The sequence below is a fragment of the Scylla paramamosain genome, unplaced genomic scaffold (genome assembly GCF_035594125.1).
Source record: "Scylla paramamosain isolate STU-SP2022 unplaced genomic scaffold, ASM3559412v1 Contig20, whole genome shotgun sequence".
Taxonomy (NCBI): domain Eukaryota; kingdom Metazoa; phylum Arthropoda; class Malacostraca; order Decapoda; family Portunidae; genus Scylla; species Scylla paramamosain.
In genome coordinates this window covers 1,052,216-1,068,944 of record NW_026973685.1, presented here as the reverse complement: position 1 = coordinate 1,068,944, position 16,729 = coordinate 1,052,216, and the positions used below count along the sequence as shown (strand labels likewise).

The window sequence follows — 16,729 nt, the reverse complement described above, 5'->3', positions numbered from 1 at the left end:
CAGTAGCGGAAAGGACGGGCACACGGGGCGGGAGAAGGCGGTGGCTGGGTTAATGTTGGGGGCCGTGTACGTACACAATACTGTGACATTGTTATAGTACCGTAATATCTGTGGTTTTCCTACATTCGTGCCTGTCCGCACACATACTACACGTATACAAGTAGGTCAATTTATCTATGTGCCAGGCCGGCAATCCCACAAGGGGTGGCCCAGACAGAGCACCACATACTTGTCCACACATCGCTCACACTCTTGGCCCCATCGGCTCCTGGTGGACAAGTACGCAGTGCCTCAAAGTTGTCTGGCTCCTGTGAGCATGCTACTCTTTATGCGTGTGAAGGAGCCGAAGCTCTCATAATAGTTTTAAAAGATATATATATCACTTAGCTATCACTTTCCCAAACAACTGCATGGAAAATTACCAGTGGATTAGGGCAGAGTAGCCCCGGAAGTGTCTTGATTTTCCTCTCTTGAAACAACACAACTCAAATAGAAGGCAGAGAGCCTGACATATCGTTCCAGAATTCATGGAACGCTGGATGAAGTGCGGCGCGTGCTGTCTGTCACTCCTGTTGTTGCTGTCACGGGTTTTGCTTGTCGTGATTCGGGTCATAAAGTAGGCAACCGTTTCCTTGAGGCAGGGTCAGGGCTTCTCTGAGGCACCACCAATCTCTTAGTGATCTTTGTATAAGGTCTCCATAGTTCTTTGAGGTAAATGTATTGTGTTAAGATATACTGTGTGTGAGTGTGTGTGTGTGTGTGTGTGTGTGTGTCATGATGGATCGTGATACTAAAGTTTGTAAGCAAGAGTATGTGTCATGAACTGATTATTATTGTATTACTTGTTATGGTCAATACACCACGTATCTATCTATCTGTGTGTGTGTGTGTGTGTGTAGCAGGGTGAGGTAGTACATAATTATAAGCTGGTCACCCACTCATTCATTTCGTACTCTTGTCATTGAGTGTCACAATACAAGTCTAGTGCACACGTATATAGTATTATTCTGACTCAGAACACTGTCTGGTCCCTGCACTGAACAGCCCCGAGCGAGCGCTCCTCACTCACGTGTTCCTCACCGGGAAAATATTGTGAAAGATATATTTCCTGAATCTGGTATCTGGTAGGGGAATTTCTTTCTTTTTTTTTTTTTTCTTTTTTTTTTTCATTCACCTCATGATTACCTCAGTGCAGCAGCCCCCAGATGTTGGTTGTCTGCTAAAGTCTCTCTCTCTCTCTCTCTCTCTCTCTCTCTCCTGTAAAATGCTAAGTGGCATCATCAAAGCGAGGGAGGAGGGGGCAGCGAGTCCGAGCGACCTTGAAAAGAGCTGAGTGATGATGCCACGTAGCATTTTAAAGGAGTACTTATAATCACCGCAATAATGTTGTCGTGTAATACTTATCGGTAAATTACGTGCTTTTTTATATAATTTGTCTTGTTATAAGATACTGCAATATTCCACAGCCTGCAAAAAATAAGATTAAATAAGTGGCACCTCCGAGACTGCGACAATGCAGCCGTCTGTCCGTCACGTCAGCACACGCATAGCAGCGCACTAGCGAGTCCCATACATTTTCAACTCCTCTAACCGTCTAACGGATAAACAAAGCCTTAAAATGCATATGTGTATAGAACATTTCCTACTTAGAGTTACACGTTCCTTCATGTCATTCAGTATTTGCAGAAACTCGCGTTACACCTTGTATACAGTAGACAACAAGCAAGACAACACCGCTACAGAGCACATGGAGGGAAAAGGAGTGCAGTCTGATGCGACTTCCTTCCATCACAACCTCCCAAGAAAAAAAAAAAAAAGTTAAAAGCGAAACCAAGGAGAGTACATGCAAGCTTTTTTTCCACCCAATTCTTAAGCTGTCTTTGTCCACCGTGATTCAAACCTTTTCCTCTGCTACATTTTCAAACACTACATGCAGATTTTTTTTTTTTTCCTACTTCTTTTTCTCTTGTGAGTCTAGTAGCCTTCGAGTCACTCTGATGTTTTGAATGCAAAGTGGATTTCAGTGCTTTTGGCTTGTTGCAAATGGCTGTCTGTCTCTTATTCAACATATACTGCCGCCAACATTATTGCCGGTGAGAGCCGCCGCGGGCACCACCACCTCCTCAAAGGGATGTAACGCATGGCTTGGTGTGTGTGTGTGTGTGTGTGTGTCACGCGTCGCTAAGCCTCCCAGGATGGCCCGGCGGGAAGGGTCTCTCGCCGCGCTCTTTGGAGGCAGGCTCAGGTTATTGATTTCTAGCACTAAATTTACCGCCGCTGGTATTACCTGAGCCTCGGTATGTCGCGCCTTGTACATATGCTAATAATCGCATGAAAGGACACAAGGCGGTACGGTACCCTTAGCAGTGACGACAGGTATAGGTGATGGCTTATGATGCTTGAAATTACCCTAAAAATTTATGAATAAACAAAGTAAGATTTCATGCATTAGAAGTAAGATTTACATGCATTAATTAATTTTCATGCATTTTCATGCATGTAGTAGCAGCCCTCCGCCATCATGGCGGAGGGCTACTACTACTACTACTACTACTACTACTACTACTACTTCTACTACTACTACTACTACTACTACTATTACTACTACTACTACTACTACTACTATTTCTACTACACACACACACACACACACACACACACACACACACACACACACACACACACACACACACATTTAAGTAATTTAAGTAACTGGAAGAAATCTTTATCATATGTACTTAGCAATTCAAAAGAACATTTATTAGTTAGGAAAAAGAAGCATCGATGTTTTACTCTACGGAGTAAAAGTCTGAATATTTAAATGTCACAAAACAACAAAATGTAAATAGATGAAAAAGTATTATTGTCCTTGGTAATTTGAAACGTTAATAAAGAACAAAAAAGACTATCAATGCTTTACAAGCGATAAAGAAAAAAAAAAAAAATAACGAGAGCAGCGAGACATGAACATATCAAAAGAAACATTATTTTATTCCGCGATCTGCAACAGCACAATAATTAACAGGAAAAAAGAAAAGCATCGATTTAATATAAAAGGAGAAAATTGAATTGTGTAAATAAAAAGAAAAAGCCAGGAAAAATGCCTGAAAACCGAGCTAATCATCTCTGTAGCCTCAAAAAACAGTCGTGGTGAGAGCAAAGGCAACTACTACTACTACTAATACTAATACTACTACCACCACCACTACTACTACCATCACCACCACCACCATCACATCACCACCACCAGCACCACTACTACTACTACTACTACTACTACTACTACCACTACTACTATTACAACTACCTTCACTTCCTATGACTATTTACTATCTCGTTTTTCCTATATTATTACCTGCACTTTCTCCTCCTCCTCCTCCTATTTTCCTTCCTTCACTGTTATTATCATCATCAGTTGATCAGTATAATAAGTTTTCTAAGATCAAATGACCTTTCTTAATAACGTTTTTTTTTTTTTTTTTTTCTTTTTCGTCTTTTGATCTATTAAGGAAACTGTGTAGTACGTATATTAATCCAGTAATCATTGTGTCGTCTCGTTCACGGGTCTGGCACTCATTCATAATCTCTCAGAAACTTCTTTTAATTCCGAATCAATTTACTTATCGTACTCTTATATTTTGGGAGTTCATCTTACATGCGAATAATATTTAGTCAGAGAGAGAGAGAGAGAGAGAGAGAGAGAGAGAGAGAGAGAGAGAGACTTACAATCATTCACATTCGTTAATTACAAACTTAAAAAAACATCGATATTTTTAACAAAACTCTCAAAACAATCCATAACTTTACTTATACAAGCCAGCAATCATACGAACGCACACAAATTAATACCAGCGATAGAAAAAGAACTTATATTACGAGTATAGCTACGTATTCTGAAACGCTTCATTTGTTGTCTCACCATTTTTTTCTTTTTTCGAATGCCACAGAGATGATTAGCCGAGTTCTCAAATGCGTTTCTTCTGTAAATAATAAAAAAATCGTGTTAATCTGTCACTAGAACCATGAAAACATCTTTGAAAACCTGTGCAATTTCATTTAGAGTCTTATTAGTTTAGTGGAGGTGCGGCGCAGAAGTGTTTCAGAATAGGGATCATTGTCTCGTTTTCCTCCAGCCTGGCGGCCCTGCTCGGTCCCTTCCACGACTCGCAGCGAGAGAGAGAGGTCGAGGTGCGGTGGTCTCGTGGCGGAAGGCTGAAGGAGGCGGTGAAGGAGTGAAGGTAAGAGTTTGGTAATGAAAAGAATGTTAAATTATTACTCAGTGCGTGGAATTAATGTGTAACCCGTGAGATTGTGAATGATTAGGTTGAAGACTTGAGGATTAGAATGGATAGGTGTGATTGGGTTAGGTTTGTCCAGGTATGGGGATTAGGTAAGCCACGTTAGGTAATGTGATTAGCTTGAGCTGATATAGGTTGACCAGGTGAGGTTGGTAGGTGTGATTAGGTTGAACAGATGGTGATTACAACACTTAAGTAGTTAAGCTTATCAGGGGAGAGATGAATATGCTGATCAGATGGGAAGTTATAGAAGTTTAGCATTTTGCGAGGGAATAAGCTGCAAGGGTGATTAGACTGCAGGTAAAGTGATTTAACTTGTCAGGTGAGAGAAGTATGCTGACCAGATGGTAAGTTGGTTGCTTGTTTGTCCAGGTGATTGACGTCTGATTAAGCTTACTGAGGTGATAATTAAGGAAGTGAATTTGAGATTATATTATATAAGCACGTAAAATCATGTTGGATTGGTGTGTCCGTGGCTGCTATTTTGTGGTCCCTCTGCTTATTCGCTGTGCTGAGTAGCAATTGGCTTGTTAACTACGATTGGTCATTATTTTCCTTTATTCATTATCTCACACACACACACACACACACACACACACACACACACACACACACACACACACACACACACACACACCTACCTACTTACCTACCTTTAATAACGCTGTATGCACACCCACGCACTCTCATGCAGAAAATACTGATGACTCAAAAAAAAAAAAAAAAAAAACTGGTGGCACAAGAAAACTGGTGGCACTCAAAATACTGGTGATGAACTCAAAAATACTGGTGATGAACTCAAAAATACTGGTGATGAACTCAAAAATACTGGTGATGAACTCAAAAAAATTGGTGATGCACTCAAAAAACTGGTGATGCACTCAAAAATCTGGTGACACTCAAAAACCTAGTCAGGCAGCCAAAACAATGGTCATGCACTCAAAAAGACATAACCCCTTCTCAAACACACACACACACACACACACATTTCCATTCTAAATTTGCATTAGACTTTTCTAATACTGCTTTGTTCTATTAAACTACTTATTTATTTTTTTTTTATTTATTTATTTTTATTTTATTTTTTTATCCAGTTCACCTCAAAGTTGGACTATTTCAAATAGTTCTTTTCCTAATTTGTTATTCATCTGATAAATATTTTCTTGTATAATATTTCCTCATGTATTTGGCTACAAAATTCTTTCCCTTATATGACGTGTTCATTATACAGTGGGTTTCAAAAAGATAGGCTAGATTTGAAATTGTTGTTTCTCTGGAACCATAAACTGACTATGAATAAAATTAATAAACTTAAAAGGTACGGATCAAAGTTTAAAATGACTCTTCTTTTCAAATTGTAAGTTTTCTATTTGTGTTCTTCATGAGCGCAGAGATACAGAAATATTTGATCAGGTTCATCTTTCAAACTTGTGTATTAACTGTCATGCCATTGAAATATCTGTGATGCCATGCAAATTTCTTCTATCTGGTGTTTTCTTCTACTCTGCATCATCCTTCAAATTTTTGCCTTTAAATTATAATAGGGACGTATTTATCAAACGCGCATTTCTCAGCTTCAAACGTTATACTGCCATACTTTTCAGATTTTCTCTACCCGGTGCTTTCCTTTCTTTCAATTTTTGTTTCTTGAATATGACAGTATGGAATTTAGCCATATTTCATATTAAATCTCAGCACAGTTCCCATACCATGCAGTGCTTGTCAGGCTTCCTCCATTTTCCCATCATATATCTTGTGTAGTCTTAGTTTTGTAGGTAATCAGTTATCAAACACATTACAAGGAATCACAACACATACAACAAGCTTCATGTATCTAGGAACTAATGGTCTGTTTTCCTTGTAGGTGTGAAGTGTGCAGCTTCCACTTCATCATCCCATGAACAGCCCACAGGAATCTCTACCAGCACCTGGTTATTAAACAGTGTTGTCACGCCAGGCCCAATGTACTCCATTGCAATCAGGGAGTCAAGCTTCACCAGGAAAAGAGGCAGAGCGTCACCACCTTCAAGCCCACAAGAGGTATTAAGTATCGTTGGGACAAAGCAATCAGGGAAGAGTCAAGTTGCAGTAAGAAGAGTGTGTCAAGAATTTCAAGCAGGAAGAACACGTAAAATTCCCTTCAAGTCATGGCGGGACCGACAGGCAACCTTCAACACTTGTGGAGGCACGAGAGCTGCAGGCAGTTTCACAAAGAAGAGGTTGCTCCTCACTCAAGTTGACACAAGGACACAAGAATTGGCAAGTGTTGTTGCTCCCAGGCCCTGCTGCAAGAGTTCTCCAGTCCACTCCAGTCTGGGAAGGAAGAATGTAGCAAGTCCCTCTCTTCTGTACTCAACAACCACCACCACCACCTTCATTCAGGCTTGGGATAAGTTTTGTACATTCCAGCACTTCAGTAATAAGGAAAAAAAGTGCCATGTTTATATTATTGTTGTGCATTTATTCACTTAACATTCACATTAAAACAATAAACATTCAGTGTACCATCTTGAACATAATGATAGTTATTTATGCCATGTCAATAATATCTTTGGCAAATAGTCTTTCTGGGAGTACAGGTCATGCCCTCAAGGCAAAAAAAAAAAAAAAAAAAAAAGCCAGGATTGGCTACTAAAAAAAAAAAAAAAAAAAAAAAAAAAAAAAAAAAAAAAGCCAGGATTGGCAAAAAAAAAAAAAAAAAAAAAAAAAAAAAAAAAAAAAAAAAGCCAGGAAACTAAGTTTAAGATACCATTTGCACATAGAAGCCCCATCCCAGCCGACACTGGAGTCGCTGGGACGGGGCTTCTATGTGCAAGTAGTATCTTAAAAGTTTAGAGAGCACAATCCTGTTTTTTTTTTTTTTTTACCTTTGGGGCATGAATGAATTATCAAATTTATTTTTACACTATTATACCACACTGTTAGCTAACTATATATTTATTTCACATATATAATAAGAATAGTCACATATTTATTTATTAGCAAAGACATACAAGTCTTATTTCACAAATATAATAAGAATAGTCACAAATTTATAAAGACATACAAGTCGTACACAGCAGTGCATCCTGGACTAGAGACACTACACTGGTGGAGTCATGTGCTGTGGCACCTGGCTCGACACTTGTGTACAGCATCAGCACACCCAGTACTGGCTGCAGACACTCTCCATTTGGTTCTTCACCTGATGTCACGCCCTGCGACATGGCACTACTGGCCTGACTGCAGACAGGACGTTCGCCAACACAAGACAGACATCTGCAAAAGAGTAATGCAACTTGGGGAAGATGGAAAGTTACTAAGACATGAACTTATATCACACATACACACTAATTCTATAAATCAAATGCAGGCATTTTACTTTTCACAAACTTTTCACTCCCTTGAACAGCCCATCACCTGGCGCAAACAATCCTGAAACACCCCACAATTCATATCTATTTATCTTTCTATATCCATAAATTCCCCAAAAAACCTTAGTGAAACATAAATTCCCCAAAAAACCTTACTTTTCACTAAACACCTTTCACGTGCACATCTCGCAAGAAAAACTCAAGCAACGCATCCTCTCCTCTTATTTCACACTGATCACTGCAGACCATTCCTTCTAACCCTCTTCAGTAACTCTCCACAACACACCACACCGGTAACACTCATCCATCCCGGTCACTCTTAACAAAAAGCACCACATGTGCACTTACCCAGCCCACACACTGCCTCTCTTGCAATCCTGTACCACTATTTTCACACTTACTGCTCTTCTAATCTTGGTAAGAGCACGCCTCTCCTCCATGCATTTACTAATCTTATTAACCACCTCCCTCTTATCCTGCACATACATACATAAGGATTCATACACACACCATGACTCTCAACAATACTCTGATTACATACAGTTGAGGATTCCTTATCCAAAATTGTTGGGAGTGAATGAAAGTGGTGCATATTTTAGATTTCCCCAGTTTTTTTTTAATGACAACTTGCCAATTTCTGATACCTCCCATGGCAGTAAATCAAACTCTAGTAATCAATTTTTTGGTGGGACAAAAACATGACAAGACATGACAATTAAAAACTTAGATTTTTAAATTTAGGATAGAGGATTCTCAAGTGTAGCAACAAAACACAGTGGTCACCTGAATTGGTTCCTGCAGTCACCGCCACCTGTCAGTCACAAGGTTTCCAGTAAGGTTTACTTCTTGCTCCTGAGTTATGGGAGCATCCCAAGGTTTCTTCCACTTCCTCTCCGTGTTACCACCTGTGGGGAAGACACACATCTATACTCCTGCTGCATGACTCACAACTCGGTCCAGAATTTAACCGTTTCACCACAACATTACACAGCAAAGAAGGCACGACAGAAAACATTGACATGTACATTTAACTCTTAAAGCAGTGGGGTGTATTGTAACTTGAAGGTCTCCACATACATGATAAACTAGACTTTTCATTATGACAAGATATGATATGTCTACTCAAATAAGAAGACATGGAAAAAGTGCCAAATTGTCATACATGACAACTCACGTGCCCTGAAGATGTTATGCTCAGTCTTTCAATCACTGAGAGACTGTCAGGCACAGTGGAGAGAGGTGTCTCTCCTGCGCTCCCCTGTACTTTTTTCCCCCTTGCCACTACCTTCTCGTTTCATCGCTCGCATTCAATACCCCTTACATTACAATGGATCCTGGCAAGTTTAACAGGGAAGAGAGTGCCGTGATGGTGTTTGAGTCAAGGTCAGTAACTGTGGGGCTGGAAGGAAGACAGGGAGATCAAAGACAGCCGTGACACAGTTGGCCAGGGCTACACTAGTGCTGGGCACAGCTGCCACTCCTGAGAGAAAGGCTAAGGGCAAAAAAGGAAGACAGATACAGGAATAATAAGTTGATGGAACACATGCACAGTGAACACTTAATTGCCACGCCATCTTTCTCCTGGTCAGAAGAGACCTGTGAGCTGCAGGATGACTGGGGGTGAGCGGCCTCCGTCCACCACCCGGGTGACGGCTGCTTCTGAATTTGCCATCTTCCTTCCTGTCTCACAATTACTGATCCCTTCTTGAACAAATACCATCACAACACTTTTCTTCACTGTTAAGCTTGCCAGGACTCATTATGTGAGGAAAATTATGGGTGAGCCATCACATGAGAAGCTTGTACCAAGGGAAAACAGGCAGGGGAGTGTGGCAGTGTAGAAGAGGGGGACAGCTGAGTGTCATTGAAGAAGAGGGGATAGTTGTCTGGAAGGTTGTGTCGAGTTGATAGATGGAAGAATTGATTTTTTTAGACAGCAAACAATAACTAGTTTGGTCTGCCCCAGTCAGAAATTTTTGAGAGATCAGAAGTGAGGTGTTCTGTGGCTTCCCTGCATGAACTGTTTACTTCCTGAAGGGTTGGATGTCTATGAAAAGACATGGATAAGTGCGGGGTGGTATCATCAGTATAGGAGTGGATAGGACAACAAGTTTGGTTTTAGAAAGTCACTGATGAATAATAGGAAAAGTGGGTGACAGGACAGAACCCTGAGGAACACCACTGTTAATAGATTTAGGAGAAGAATAGTGACCGTCTACCACAGCATCAATAGAATGGTCAGAAAGGAAACTTGAGATGAAGTTACAGAGAGAAGGATAGAAGCCGTAGGAGGGTAGTTTGGAAATCAAAGCTTTGTGCCAGACTCTATCAAAAGCTTTTGATATGTCCAAGGCAACAGCAAAAGTTTCACCAAAATCTCTAAAAGAGGATGACCAAGACTCAGTAAGGAAAGCCAGAGAAGATCACCAGTAGAGAAATAATGAGTGGTTAGTGTTAATACTACTACTACTGCTGCTACTACTAGGGTCTGGAAGGGAGAGTTGGGAGTGTTAAGTGTGTGGTGTTCCTACTACTACTAATGCTACTACTCCTACTGTTATTACTACCACTACCACTAAGCTAACTTGAGAGAGAGAGAGAGAGAGAGAGAGAGAGAGAGAGAGAGAGAGAGAGAGAGAGAGAGAGAGAGAGAGAGAGAGAGAGAGAGAGAGAGAGAGAGAGAGAGAGAGAGAGAGAGAGAGAGAGAGAGAGAGAGAGAGGAGAGAGAGAGAGAGAGAGCAATTTTATATAGAGAAAAACATAAAAAATACATCAACAACGACGACAACAACAACCTCATTAACCTGTTAGAGAAGGACTGAGAGAAGCTTAGCATACAAGTGTGGCTCTCCCCAGCAGCAGCAGCCCCTCTGCCCGGTACAGCTGCCCCATCAGGCACCTCCACTGCTCCCAGCCGTCCTACACCTGTGCCACCAGGAAGCTGACGAGGGCCACCTGCAGCTCTGCCACTAAGCTGTCTGGCCTGGAACACAAATCAGGATCAGAATATATTTAATACTGTACTTAATTCCTGCCAACTACTACTACTACTACTACTGCTACACTGTTCTTGAGTGCTAAAAAGACATACAATAATAACTATGACTACTGCTGTTACTGCAGTTATTACCAAACAATAGTGAAGGGCAGAGAGAGAGAGAGAGAGAGAGAGAGAGAGAGAGAGAGAGAGAGAGAGAGAGAGAGAGAGAGAGAGAGAGAGAGAGAGAGAGAGAGAGAGAGAGAGAGAGAGAGAGAGAGAGAGAGAGAGAGAGAACAATAACAAGTAAACAAAGAGAACCTGTCCAATCATTGACTTCAAACTGTAGGAAGAACCAAGCCTATATTTTGTGACTTGACTGGGACTACCCCCTCTCTGTAGGCTGTCCTGGCTGGCTGGGTGAAGCCACAGTCCCTTCCTTTGACTTCATTTGTGGTGGCTGGGGGGCTGTGGGAGGCTGGGGAAGTGGGTGAGGTGAAGGGCTGTGGGTCTGGTGTGTCTGTGGTGGAGTGTGGGGCTGCTTGTGAAGGCTGTGAGACTGTTTGTGAGGCTCCTGTGGTGTGTGTGATTTTTAGGAGTGTTAAAAGTAGAAGGCCGGAAGTAATATTAAAGTTATACTTGGTGCTGGTCAGACCTCATCTAGACTACGCTGTGCAGTTCTGGTCCCCACATTACAGGAAAGATATAGGTCTATTAGAATCAGTACAGAGGAGAATGACTAAAAGGATACAGGGGATGAGGAGTATTCCTTATGAGGTGAGGTTGAAGCTGTTAAATTTACATTCTTTGGAGATATGTAGGTTAAGAGGGGACCTGATAGAAGTCTTTGAGTGGTATAAGGGTTATAACAAGGGGGATGTAGGCAAAATTCTTAGGATCAGCAACCAGGGGAGAACAAGAAATAACGGGTACAAGCTTGAAAAATTTAGGTTTAGGAAGGATAGGAAAAAATTTGTTCCCAAATAGAGTGGTAGATGAGTGGAACGGACTCAGTAATCATGTAGTTAGTGCTAGGACACTAGAGAGCTTTAAGAGAAGATTAGACAAGTTTATGGATGGGGATAACAGATGGAAATAGGTAGGTATATTTCATACAGGGACTGCCACGTGTAAGCCTGATCGCTTCTTGCAGCTTCCCTTATTTCTTATGTTCTTATGTTCTTATGTATGTGTGAGGTATGTGGTGTTCTGTGAAGGGCCTGTGTTAGAAGCTGTGTCAGGGGCTGTGGAGGGCTGTGGGAGGTGGAGGGGCTGCTGTGTGTGTGTGTGTCTTGGAGGATCTGAACTCAGCCACTGGCATTAATTCTGCCGCTGAACAAACTCCACCTGAAAAATAAGGAGAGAATTAATGGCTGGTGATAAAATAATAATAACAATAATAATAATCTATCTATTTGAATTAATGACTGGTAATAATATAGTGATAATAATCTATCTGTCTATCTGTCTGCTTGTCTGTCTGTCACCATATCAGGCTGGTAATCCCACATGAGGCAGCCCAGTCAACACACACACACACACACACACACACACACACACACACACACACACACACACACACACACACACACATAAACCTAACCCAACCACTTACAGCCTTCTTCTGCTTGTTCCTCAGAATCTTAATGGCCTCCATGCCCTGTTCCTTCCACTGTGGGGGCGACTCAGAGGTGTGATAATGAAACAGCTTGTACTGCCTGCAGGTGTGGGGGAGGTTACATTAGGCTGGCACTGTCTGCATGTTAGGTTAGGTTAATAAAATGGAGAGGTTATGTGAAGAACAAGGAGAGGAGGAGGATGAGGAGGAGGAGGAAAGTAAGAAAGAAAACATAGATTGAGAGAAAATAATAATAATAATAATAATAATAATAATAATAATAATAATAATAATAATAATAATAATGACAATTATTATTATTATTATTATTTACCTGCAATAAGAAAACCTGACCTGAACTAACAATGATAAAACAGCAAAATTACCATCAGTACTTGACCTGACCTCACCTCACCTAACAATAAGAAACAGCAAAACTACCAACATTTCTCAATAAAATAATAAACCTATACAAAAAAAAACTCACAAAATAATAATAATAAAAAAAAACACCATTATTAACCTGACCTGATGTCGAAACTCAGTCTTATCATTTCCTCCTCCTGGTCATCATCACTAACCACGAAGACCTCCAGCAAGGTCACCACTGGTTCAAAGTAGGGGTCATGCTCCCCCCCCGCTGGTTGACTCCCCCTCCTCGCTCACCACGCTGTCATCGGGGTCTGTCTGTCTGAGAGAGAGAGAGAGAGAGAGAGAGAGAGAGAGAGAGAGAGAGAGAGAGAGAGAGAGAGAGAGAGAGAGAGAGAGAGAGAGAATTAGGCTTGGTTGAGCTAGGAGGAAGAAGAGATGGGAAGAGAGAAGAGGAGGTCTAGATGAAAGAAAGAGGAGGAAGAGGAAGAGGACAAACATACATGCATATACAAACAAACAAACAAACAAATATTCAGTTGACAAGAAAAACCGAAAATGAAAAAAATAAAAACGATATATTCTGACACACACACACACACACACACACACACACACACACACACACACACAATTCCATAAATAAAAAAAATCGAAAATACAAATAAAATGAGGCATTTTGAGGCCATATTTCCCTTATTTTCCCTTGTCCCCTCGTCCCTTAGCGCTCAAGATGGCCGCCCACACCTGCTTCTTACTGGCGGGCAGGTGTGTGTGTTATGAATCGCTAAATAAAGGAGTAATTAATAATGGTGGGGCATCACCCTCGATCATCCCTCGATTTTCCGCCATAGGATCCCCGCCACCCGCCCTCACATATACGCCTATTTTCCCTATTTACACCTCTGCACCGCCGCCATTCTCGTGTGTGTTGATAGCCAGATGATGTGAGTGTAGAATGGTAGCCATGTTACCTTCTCAAGAGCCATGGTGTCGCCGATGATGATGGATAATTGTGGCTGCCTCTATCAATCCCTCCGATGCAATTTTGTACGCAGACTCACCATCTGATATGGACGCTCGATCTTGATCTTGATGGTACAGGTAGCTCGGGATCACTCTTAAGCCAGGCCTTTGGATCGGCAACTCCTGTAGAAGGGGAAAAAAAAAAAAAAAATAACAAACAGCATCATCTACAGTAACTGTTCGTACATCTGGCACGCCACATTCTCTCCAGAAACTGTTTCACCGCCTCAATCATCCTTTCATTCGTCTCTCTACACAGTCCCAGCAACACCATCCACTCCTTTCCTGTCTTCTCCACTCTTTCATTCCTATCATGCCCTAACTCAGTCAGTATCACTTGCATCATCTCATTCCTGTCTCTGGAATACTTCACACATTCCACCACCACATGTTCCACCGTCTCATCCTCTCCCATGTCACACATCCGGCACACTTTGCTGCGGGACTCAGACCACCTGTAACTCCTTGCATTCACATCCATACACTGTGCCCTCGCTCGGAAGAGATCACTGCCCAGGCTTCCATCATACTACCTTTCATACCTTGGGGCCTCTTTCTCCTTGTACCATTCCAGGGTCTTCTTTCTTTCCGTCTCATTCTTCCATTCATTCAGTCCCACACATTTCACTTCTTTGTCTATCTCATTCTTCCATTTTCTCACATCCCAGTCAGCTCCCACTCTGCCTCTTGTTACCACCCATTCAATCTCATTTTGATTCCTCCCAGCCATTCTCATCGCCTACACAACTTATAAGCCAATCCTGTCTGTCATTCTCATGCACCTCTTCCACCATTTGCTTCCACTTTCAATCCACAGGTACACCTTCCTTGCTATTCTTGAGTCATCCATTTTCTCAAGCCTAATCTTGTATCTAAATGCTCTCTCTAGTTTACAATCTTGAATCTTGATCTTTGTCTGGCATCTTTTGGGAGTTTTTTTAAGCTTTTTTTTTTTTTTAATGTTTTTAATATACTTTTCGAATAGTGTTGAAAGTAAATTGTGGGGAATTTAATGGGCTATCATGGTGTACTATTGGTTTTGTTTTTTTGCCGGTAGTTATTTAGATATTCAGAAAAATGTTGAAGGTATTTGGGTGTCTTAGAATTTGATATATATATATATATATATATATATATATATATATATATATATATATATATATATATATATATATATATATATATATATATATATATATATATATATATATATATATATATATATATATATATATATATATATATATATATATATATTGTTTTTGTTTTTGTTTTTCTCTTTATTAACTAACTTGTAATTGGTGATGGTGATAGTCAGAGATGAGGAATTTAATGGACTATCATGGTGTACTACTACATTTTCTTTTCGTCTGTTAGTTATTTAGATATTGTGAAAAATGTTGAAACTATTTAGGTGTCTCAAAATTAGAATTGCTATATATTTTTCAACTTTTATCCTTATTAACTAATTTGTAATTGGTGATGGCGATAGTCAGAGATGAACAATTTAACGGACTACCATGGTGCACTATTAGTTCTGCTTTTTGACTGATAGTTATTTACATATTTAGAGAAATATTACAGAAAAGTTAAACAATTTTTTCTCCCTCCTCCTCCTCCTCATCATCATCATGTTTCTCTTCTTCCTATTATAATTACTACTAGTGTGTGTGTGTGTGTGTGTGTGTGTGTGTGTGTGTGTGTGTGTGTGTGTGTGTGTGTGTGTGTGTGTGTGTGTGTAATAATAATAAGAAGAAGAAGAACAAGAACAAGAACAAGAACAACAAGAACAAGAATAAGATGATGGTGATAATGAAGACACACATATATAGAAGACATACTAAAACCTCCCTTAAAAGACATACGTTTTCTCTAATTACGTCACTTATTTAAGAAACATAAGGTCGAGCATCCTACAAATTTACTTACACGTAAAAATTATAAATATAGCTCTTTCTCTGACTTCTCTCACTTAAACATAATAATTAGTAGTATTAAACATCACAGAATAGTAGATTTAAATAGTATATACAAGTGAAACTATAAAAAACTCGTATAATAGCAATAAACAGGAATAACGAAGTACAGTCTAGTGTCCCTTAAAATATATACGTTTTCTCTAATTACGTCACGCCTTTAAGAAACAAAGTCGAGAATCTTTGCAATTACAGTTACAAAATGGACCATATTGACATTACACGCATAACTACTATTACTAATACTATTACTACAACAATAACTACTACTTACAGCCACTTCTATCACCGAAATAGTTGTACCACGTAACTTTCAGGTCTCCTTGTTCACCGATAGTCCAACACACTACAAGGGCAGCCTGATAGTCCAAGAAGTCACCACATACGTGTGACCATTCACTACTCCTGCTACTACTGCCATGCTGGTGGTGGTGGTGGTGGTGGTGGTGGTTGTTGATGCAAATCTGATGGAGAATAAAGATAATAGTAGGTAATAGTAGTAGTAGTAGTAGTAGTAGTAGTAGTAGTAGTAGTAGTAGTAGTAGTAGTAGTAGTAGTAGTAGTAGCAGCAGCGTTAATAGTAGTAGTAGTAGTAGTTTCAAGACACTTATTCATCAATTTTTGACTACTGCTTTGACCCTTTTATGGGACTGGCATTTCAGTGGGCATTTTTTTTTATTGGATTTTTGTTGCCCTTGGCCAGTGTCACTCCTACATAAAAAAAAAAAAAAGTAGTAGTAGTAGTAGTAGTAGTAGTAGTTAGGTGTGGAGGAGGAGAGAGAGAGAGAGAGAGAGAGAGAGAGAGAGAGAGAGAGAGAGAGAGAGAGAGAGAGAGAGAGAGAGGCAGACAAACAAGTGATTATCTCTTTTTTCCGCTCTCTCTCTCTCTCTCTCTCTCTCTCTCTCTCTCTCTCTCTCTCTCTCTCTCTCTCTCTCTCTCCCCTTCCTCTCGCTTTATCTAGCTCTCTCTCTCTCTCTCTCTCTCTCTCTCTCTCTCTCTCTCTCTCTCTCTCTCTCTCTCTCTCTCTCTCTTCCACCCCCTTCCTCTCGCTTTATCTCTCTCTCTCTTTCTCTCTCTCTCTCTCTGCTTCCAGAATAAAAAATAAGACATG

At 40.4% G+C, this 16,729-nt stretch overlaps 1 protein-coding gene across 7 annotated transcripts in view; it reads left to right on the top strand.

Annotated features, from left to right (window-relative positions):
• The window catches only part of LOC135097460 (uncharacterized), a 68,370-nt gene extending 61,553 nt beyond the window's left edge, over positions 1 to 6,817 (top strand). For all 7 annotated transcript variants that reach the window (XM_063999375.1, XM_063999374.1, XM_063999373.1 and 4 more), the window contains 2 exons: positions 4,134 to 4,238; positions 6,163 to 6,817. The gene's annotated coding sequence lies outside the window, so the exon portion shown is untranslated. The remainder of the gene's footprint in view (positions 1 to 4,133; positions 4,239 to 6,162) is intronic.
• The last annotated feature ends 9,912 nt before the right edge of the window (positions 6,818 to 16,729 follow it).